Here is an 8838-nt window from a genome sequence, read left to right as displayed (position 1 = left end):
GTTTTATGAAAATCGATTTTGAAATGGCTGAGATAACCGAAAAAAAACCCCCCAAAAAACAAAGAGATCCTAATATAAAAGGTGGGTCAATTTTTTTTTTTCAACTAGTATCGCTTGTTTCGGATATCTCAGCCATTTCAAAGCCAATTTTCATCAGATAAAAGTGGAATTCCGCTTGGAATTGCATGCTCTTTTATAATTCATTAGAGATTTCCATTATCTCATCAAAAAAAGTTAGAAACCTGAAACCAAGTCTCAACGAAAACTATATGATCGCTTTAAAGGAGCGTTAACAAAGCAGCAAACACCTTCCAGTAGTCCTTGAAGACACAATTCGCAACGAAACATAATTTATGATGATCCCTGCAGGGAGTGTTTGCCCTATAAAGTAATTGATCTATAACGTAGTATGTTCTATTCTATTATTTTGATTTTCCGGGTGAGGGGAGAGAGCACGGTGTCATTATTTGATTAATAGGAATGTTCCCATGGGCGTCACCAGGGGGGGGGGGGGGGGTGCGCTGGGTGCGAACGCACCCCTTTCAGAACCTTAAAAAAAAGAAAGAAAAAAAAAACGCTTCAGTCTGCGAGCGACCTCAACGCCGGACGCTAGATAACTGTTCTTTTTTTTTATTTTGCACCAGGAGGAAAAAAAAATAAAAAATAAAAAAAAAAAAAATCGCACCCCGGCTTTGGCAGCACTGATGCTATTAGTCTGAGAGCTGGCTGCTGGTCAATTTACCCCATCAAGCCCAAAAAGTTTGACCCCTCATAGTTGCTGGGGCCACCCTCCTCACTGAAAAAATGCGCGTCAGCCTGGTCCCCGAGGGCGGGTTTGGCCCCCAGGGACCCCCCGAAAAGGCCCTCCGGCGGGTGTAATTTACCCCATGGAGCCCATGGACCAAACTTGGCCTAAATGAATGTCCTATGGGTGTACATAATTAAAAAATAAAAACTGACAAAATATCTGGTCGGGAAAGGGGTTGCCAGACCACTTGTTTGGATGCATAAAACCTTGTTTTCGGTCAAGGAGTCTGCGCCAAGACTACACTGTCCCATAGGTCCTGTACTGTAGCGTCTCCCACCAGTCTCCAGTTAGTGCATGTAGTAGTCTTGGCGCAGACTCCTTTACGCCCAACAAGGGTTTGTGCCTGCAAACTACCCGCTGTACCCTGGGAACCAGGGGAGTTTGCATGCACAATTTGACCACACACACACACACACACACACACACACACACACACACACACACACACACACACGCACACACGCACACACACGCGCACACACACACACACACACACAATGTTCACACATTACTCTATTGTATATACCATAACACTAAACATAAGTGTAGGTTTCTCAGTAATACAGCCATAATACCTGGCACACAATTAATGTCAGACCTATAAGATGTTCACACCTTTTGAAGTTTTACATTGATACTATCAGTGAACCTTCAAGCAGGTACACTGAGGAAATTTTGAAATTTGTGTGAAATTGTATTGTGTTTTACTGGCCACACAACCTGCTTATTCTTTGTTATGTATCCACCTTATAAGAAAATATATATATATATATATATATATATATATATATATACACGCATGTATGAGTAGACTTCAGTTATATATGCCTCAAATCATGCATCATACTGTATGATAGACTAAAATATGAAATTATGTTTGATGTTTGTATGAACAAACATGCCAAATACTGTTCAGTTCAGGAATCATAGCCTGCGACTGTAACAGGCATGTGCAATGCTTATCAGGCCTACATTATGTAAATTATGTAAGCTTTAGTCTTCCATAGAGTGCAATGGATGGCTTGATGTGTAATTGCCAGTTTTGAATGGCAATTAAATCATAAACATGAACTACATTGTAACTGTACATGGTATATTACACCCTGAAAGTATTACCTTTTTTTTGGGGGGGGGAGGAAGGGGAGGTAGACAAAGTATCTCATAAATGAGGAGTTGACAAAAATTCTGATATAAAAGAGAACACAAGAACACAACATGTAAATGCTCTCAACGTGCATAATATTGTTAAACAAAAGAGATTAAGCGAACATTTCATTTAGCTGTTAATTTTGTGTTTCAACATTGTATGTGTATGTCCAGGGTTAATGGCAATCATACTATATATGGTGCGCTGTTTGCAGTATGTGACACCATAGGTTGAGTTTTGTTTGTGTGGGGCTGGGGAACTAAAGATGAAGTATCTCCAGAAATAAGGAGTTGACAAACATGCTGATATAAAGAGACCACAAGACCAAGTTGATACTCTCAGCCTATATGCTATATAAAAAGAGAGCTATTTAGCTGATGATTTGATGTTTCAGCTTAGTCACGGTGTACTGGTCACGGTCAATTGCAGTGTTTGCAGTATGTGACACCATTTGTGTGGGGCTTAGACTACTATGAATAAAAAGTATCTCCAGAAATTAGAATTTGACCAAAAAAAAAAAAGTGCTGAAGATATAAAGAGAACACAAGATCAAAGTAAATGCTCCCAGCCTTTTATTTTCATTACAGAAAGTTAGCATTCGATTGTGAAGCTTGTTATTTGATGTTTCAAGGAAGTTCAGCAATACATGTATACAATTTATATAGAACACCATAAATGTGTTCATAAGTCTTATGCAGATATTTGTCCGAAACTATGAGGTGTCATGTACTGCTGAGTATGAAAATGGATCAATATCATTTCCAAAACCATTAATCTCCTTCCTGAACATGCTGAATGTTATGTTATGCAGTTTATTCTGATTTGGAATCTATTAGAGTCAAATAAAGGAATGTTTTAATGGATGCTGTAACCCTTGCCTATTTTATACATCAAAGGGTGGTTTTATTAGCCAAAAACACAAAAAGTTATTAGTTTGAGGTTTTCAAAAGAATCTTATATGAGGATATGAGGATTGAGACTTGTTATTTGTACATGTATTTAAAAGAGGATATCAAGCAGGAGAAAGAGAAGTAATCCAAGCTAAATCCGACTTTTTGACATAAACTTTATTAAAGGTATGTTTAATGCACTGCAGTGATGATGAAAATGTTTACTTAAATGTGTTATACAACTGGCCTTTAGTGCTGTTGTGGTTGGTCTGAAACTGAAGTCTATTCATAACAAAAGTTTTATTTCAGCATTTTCTGAAAAGCTCTATTTGTGTCTCATAAGGTGAATACATCATACAGAAAAAGTAGGCTGTGTGACCAGTAAAACAAAATACAACTTCACACAAATTTCAAATTTCTTCAGTGTTCCTTAAAGGTGTATTGATAGTATCCATGTAAAACATTCAAAAGGTATGAACATCTTATATGTCTGACATTAATTATGTGCAAGGTATTATGGCTGTATTATTAAGACACCTAAATAACATGTTTAGTGTTATGGTATATACTACATAGAGGCATGTGTGAGCATGTGTGTGTGTGTGTGTGTGTGTGTGTGTGTGTGTGTGTGTGTGTGTGTGTGTGGTCAAATTGTGCATGCAAACTACCCTGGTTCCCAGGGTATAAACGGGTAATTTGCAGGCACAACCCTTGTTGGGTGTAAAGGAGTCTGCGCCAAGACTACTACATGCACTAACTGGAGACTGGTGGGAGACGCTACAGTACAGGGTATATGGGACAGTGTAGTCTTGGCGCAGACTCCTTGACCGAAAACAAGGTTTTGTGCGTCCAAACAAGTGCTCTGGCAACCCCTTTCCCGACCAGATATTTTGTCAGTTTTTATTTTTTGATTATGTACACCCATAGGACATTCATTTAGGCCAAGTTTGGTCCATGGGCTCCATGGGGTAAATTACACCCGCCGGAGGGCCTTTTCGGGGGGTCCCTGGGGGCCGAACCCGCCCTCAGGGACCAGGCTGACGCGCATTTTTTCAATGAGGAGGGTGGCCCCAGCAACTCTGAGGGGTCAAACCTTTTGGGCTTGGTGGGGTAAATTGACCAGCAGCCAGCTCTCAGACTAATACAGTAGTGTTTACTATCTATCGACCGTTATACTGTGTACGTCATAGGTATATTTCATTCATTGTGCAACGGATTATCAATTCAGAAAATGCAAAAGCTCCGTCGCATGGGAGGGAGATACCCCGCCCACACCATCCCCCATTATAGGTCTCCAATCAGTGGCGTAACTGGGGGGGGGGGGGCACGTGCCCCCCCCCCCCCCATCCGCTGGTAAAAAAAAAAATATATCAAAATGGTAATTCAAGGGTTAGTAAACTGCTTTTGAAATTGACATGAAAGGGTGAGCAAGAAATTATTTTTTTTTTCTCTAAGATTTCTTTTAGCCATAATTAAAGAGGCATCAATCATGTCAATAGTGTGAAACATTGTTCAAAAGCCCGGAGCCGACAAAATATTGTGATTCAGCGTGATTCCTGGTTGGCATTCTGAATGATAAGCAGGATGGAGCTGTATACTCAGAACATTGGAACGGCAAAGAGTCGCTGCAATGTAGAATGTACACCTCTGTACCTTATACTTCGTTATATCAAAGCTAGATCACTGAGTGTTGCTTTACATACTATAGTCTATATTGAAATGCCTTGCATTGCCAATAATTTGACTTGACCTGGGCTATTTCCCAACTTTTCCATGTATAAAACACACACACACACACAAACACAAACAATTAGGGGATGCTCTAAAGTGCAGATTTTGGACATCCTTCTCCCGCTTGGTCACTTCGACGCCCCCTCGCTGGTCATACCTCCCCCAATCATGAACATAAACCGACATCCTTGACTATCAGTGGCGCACCGCCCCCACCCCTTAATTTCCAAAGCGAAAAAAACATTGCTACAAACGGCAGTTTTTGGACTGTAAAATGTCAAAATTTTCACGCTCGCTCGCTCCGCTCGCTCGCATTTTAATCAATTCAATTCAATTCAAACTTTATTTCATTTTTCGAAAAGAACATAAACATTTCACTTTCTTTGGTAACATAGAATAAGGTTGCATAATCAAAACAAAGTAAATTGAGAAAACATAATTGTGGAAACTTGGGGTAACAAAAACGTTGTAAGGAAAATTGATTGACTGAAGTGATACAGACGATCTAATCGTTATGCCATTCTCCTGATGTTGCTGCCAGTAATCGCCAGCAGTTGTGCCCGGTGCATACCCCCCCCCCCCCTTGATTTCGAAAACGAAAAAATATAGCTACAAACGGCAGGGGTATCCCCCTCCCACCCTCCGCACTGAAGGAGCGGAATGGATCATCGCCGAGGATCTCACACCGTCACATAATGTACCCCGTATAGTCCTTCATAGCGAAAGATTCGTGTATGTATACAATCACATGTACAATGTATGGAGTATGTGTAAATGTACATGATGACACAGGAGCCAATAAATCAAATTTAAAAAAAAAATCTCACAGTTTACATTTACTGTCAAAACGCACCCCCCTTGAAAAAAATCTGGTGACGCCCCTGTGTTCCTTTTGCATTAAGTTTACCATAATATAGCCTTTCATTTTTAGAAAAGTACCTGCATTTTACTTTACATTTGGGCCAGCATCTGTACTGAAACTGAAATCTAATTTCAAATGTTCAGTAATATAAACGTTTTGCGAGATGCGAGCGTGATTTTCCATGTCACAGTTTGCAGTTGATTGGAGATTATTTTGTTCACCAAGTTGTGAGTAGTTTAGCATTAATTCTTTGTGATTTTCATAGGGCCTGTAAGCCTATATTCTGTCAGAGTTTTTCAAGTCAGTAATGATTAGGTGTATTGACCAATGATGCCACAAAATTTAATTTGTTAACAACCATACATAAGCAAACACCCTAGCACTTGTTCAAAACCATGCCCTCTTTAATATCAAACACAAACGAACATGCAAACAACGGATATGTTGACGAGAGAGGGAAGATTTAATGTGAATTTGAATTGTTCTTATGTGTTGGCCTTCAGGCAGACCAACATTCTTCTCGCAAATTTCTTGATATCACTGTGAAATGAAAGATATAGAATATAAATTGTTTGCTGATCAATATAAAACCTTGGCCATGTATTTGTTTCCTGCATGTTTCTTCCCTGATTGATAATTATATCTTGGTAGATAATAATAATAAGAACAATTCGCACAATGTCACAATATTGTCCATCTGATTCCAATATCATTGGTAGCAGATGAACTTTTCGGAAAGAAGTGTGATTTGTTCGAAATTTTTCTGTTTCTTATTTATGACAGTACCGTATGTGATAGGTGCCTATAGCTTTCCAGTTTTAGCAAAATCTCGTAATATTTTTTGATTAAGTCTATCCCCTTCCCCTCCCCACCCCACCCCCCCCCCCCCCCCCCCCCCCCACCCACCCCTCTTTATACCCGTCCGCACTGGTCCACCTCCAGCGGCACGCACTCGAACGCGTGCGCGTGCCTTGTCTGCTTCTCTTGATGCATTGGATAGGATGACTGCGTGGTATTTGTATGCGTACTTCATAACATGCGTACTTCATAACATGCGTACGTTCTGCGCTGCGCGAATGAACAATTTTCTCACACACACACACACGCAAACTATGGCGGAGGGCAGACGTGCTGCTGTGCCGTGTTGAGGTGAGTCTGAAATTTCACTTTTGGACAGAATTTAAGGTCATTTATTGTCTCAATTACCCAACTTAGCTATATGTGGAAGATGCAGACGTGTTGGAAATGATCATGAGATTGTATGTGCGTGAAATGAACAGCATTTTGAGTTTGAAACTGAATTGTATTGTCGACTGAGCCGATGGATTCAATTCATTCATTCATTCATTGTCATTGACTGTGATTGCATTGCTGTCGCATTTTTCATTGTCTTTCCTCAAATAACGTCGAAATTTGCGTAGGCTTTACTATGTATCTAACACAATTTCCAGAACAGATGAAAGGCTGATTGGATTCATATTCATTCACCGGCACATCATTCTAGTTAAAGACTCTACCTGGTCATACTTGCTCCGACTTGGATATTCTACTTTAATTTTACTCGTCTTTGACTTGTGCAGTAAATTTACACACGTAAGCGTAGGAGTCCTAGGACAGACAGTGCAGTGCAGAGGCAGTGCCTGTTCATTCATTATTGAGCTTGTTGGGCTTGCACCTTGGCCTTGCCTTTTGGGATTTCAAATGTTTACAGTTGCGAAGTCTTTGTGATTTTTGGTCGTCCACCCACACCTGTCACTGGCAGCCAAACTTCTCAATCCTTACTAGTTCTTGACGTTTGGGTCACTACACTAGGTAGTAGGGGGGGGGGGGGGTAACTACGTACTTACTACTACTTGTGTGCATGCGCACTAGTAAGAGGGACTTTCTTCCCAGACACCATCCGCCTGTGGAACCACCTGCCTCAAGACGTAGTCAACTTGACATCACTTGACATTCAAAGATGTCAACTTCAACTAACCACCCAGGGCAGCGCAGAAGGATTTTAACTTGTACAAAAACTTTTTAGAAACATGTATATATTTTTTGTGCATTTTTATGCCTGGAGTCTCATGATTTCAATTTCGGTTTTATTAAAAAACACCAAATAAGAGTCCGAAGACTAACCATATTTGGTTTACAACTAACTTAACAGCTTTACAACTTTACAGGGAGACGTAAAGAAAAGAAATAGAACAAAGTGACACTTTACACAACAACTGATGTCTGTCATGTGGAAGAGCCCACCAAGTGTGCAAGTATACTCTCAGGAGGTTCTGCACAGTACAGGAAGAAGAAGGAGAAGAAGAAGAAGAAAGAAAAAGAGTAGGCCTATATTGTTAAGTTTACTACTCATAGACCACCTTATTTTTACTATTTTAGATGGACCAGCTTCACACAATGGCCTTTTTGCTTATAAAATCAGACGTACAGATTGTACCCGTGGGACGGGGTGCAATATGCTGAAATATTTTAGCATAAATACAAATCAAGAGAAATGAGGATGGTACAAGTGAATAACCTCAGGAAACAGAAGGAAAAGGAAGTGAAGAAAATCCTCATTAGTAATTGATGTTAACAGGTCTTAGCTATTTATGAGATTTCAATGGGCAGTTGATTTGAATAAAACGATGAGCTTGCACCGGCGCACAGTTAAAAATGTTACTTCCTTTTGTCCCCGAGAATTGCGTATATAATCAGTAATCTGAGCCTGTGATATGAATCTGTTATTTTCTGCCATAAATGAAATGAAATTAAGGTGAAACTGAGGAATTTTTACTAAGATGCTTACTTAGAAAAAATTCCCACCCAGGTTCGAACCATGCTTGCAGCGCCAATGTGGTCAAAACACATATTATGGGTATGAAACTCACCTGTCACGGGCGAACTGGGTATAATCTGACATCGACAAAATTGAGCTGGATGGAAGAACAAGAACGCAGGTAGAACAGAACAGGAACAAAGAAGATGACACAAACAGAGCACAGGAACGAAGAATATACGAACAGGATTGTAACTGAGCCGGAGAGCTGGAGAGAATGGCAAACCTTTCCCCCAGAGCTGTAGCAGTGGTGGCAGAGTCGAAGCAGAGAGGCCTTGTGGCTTCAGATCCAGTACCTGGTAGAGACGAGACCTCTCCAGACAGGATAAAGCATTGAGACAGTCTGCGTTGATAGTCTGCGCCCAGCCGGGCACAGGCATCCACAGCCCCAATGCGCATGCCTAGCGCCGCCCCTAAAAGCTTGGCATACACACCTATACAATTGTACACTAGCCGTGATCAGCCATGCTTAGCGGCCACCCTTATGCAGTTACGTGTTAGACTGTACTATGCCCCTGTCGTGTGATTAGCTACCATTGGCCGTCACTTTCACGAGTTTACGAGTTTACCTGCACCAAGCTG

The 8838-nt window shown here is 40.6% G+C and overlaps 1 protein-coding gene across 1 annotated transcript in view; it reads left to right on the top strand.

Moving 5' to 3' along the window:
• Positions 1-6481: 6481 nt before the first annotated feature.
• Positions 6482-8838, top strand: part of LOC139739075 (cold shock domain-containing protein E1-like) — a 49967-nt gene continuing 47610 nt past the window's right edge. The window contains exon 1 of the mRNA XM_071649688.1: positions 6482-6587. The gene's annotated coding sequence lies outside the window, so the exon portion shown is untranslated. The remainder of the gene's footprint in view (positions 6588-8838) is intronic.

Source organism: Diadema antillarum, unplaced genomic scaffold, assembly GCF_040938485.1.
Source record: "Diadema antillarum isolate AM-2024a unplaced genomic scaffold, OU_Dant_1.0 seq00000782_RagTag, whole genome shotgun sequence".
Lineage (NCBI taxonomy): Eukaryota > Metazoa > Echinodermata > Echinoidea > Diadematoida > Diadematidae > Diadema > Diadema antillarum.
Note: the sequence above shows the minus strand (reverse complement) of the source record. Positions and strands in the feature narration are given on the sequence as shown.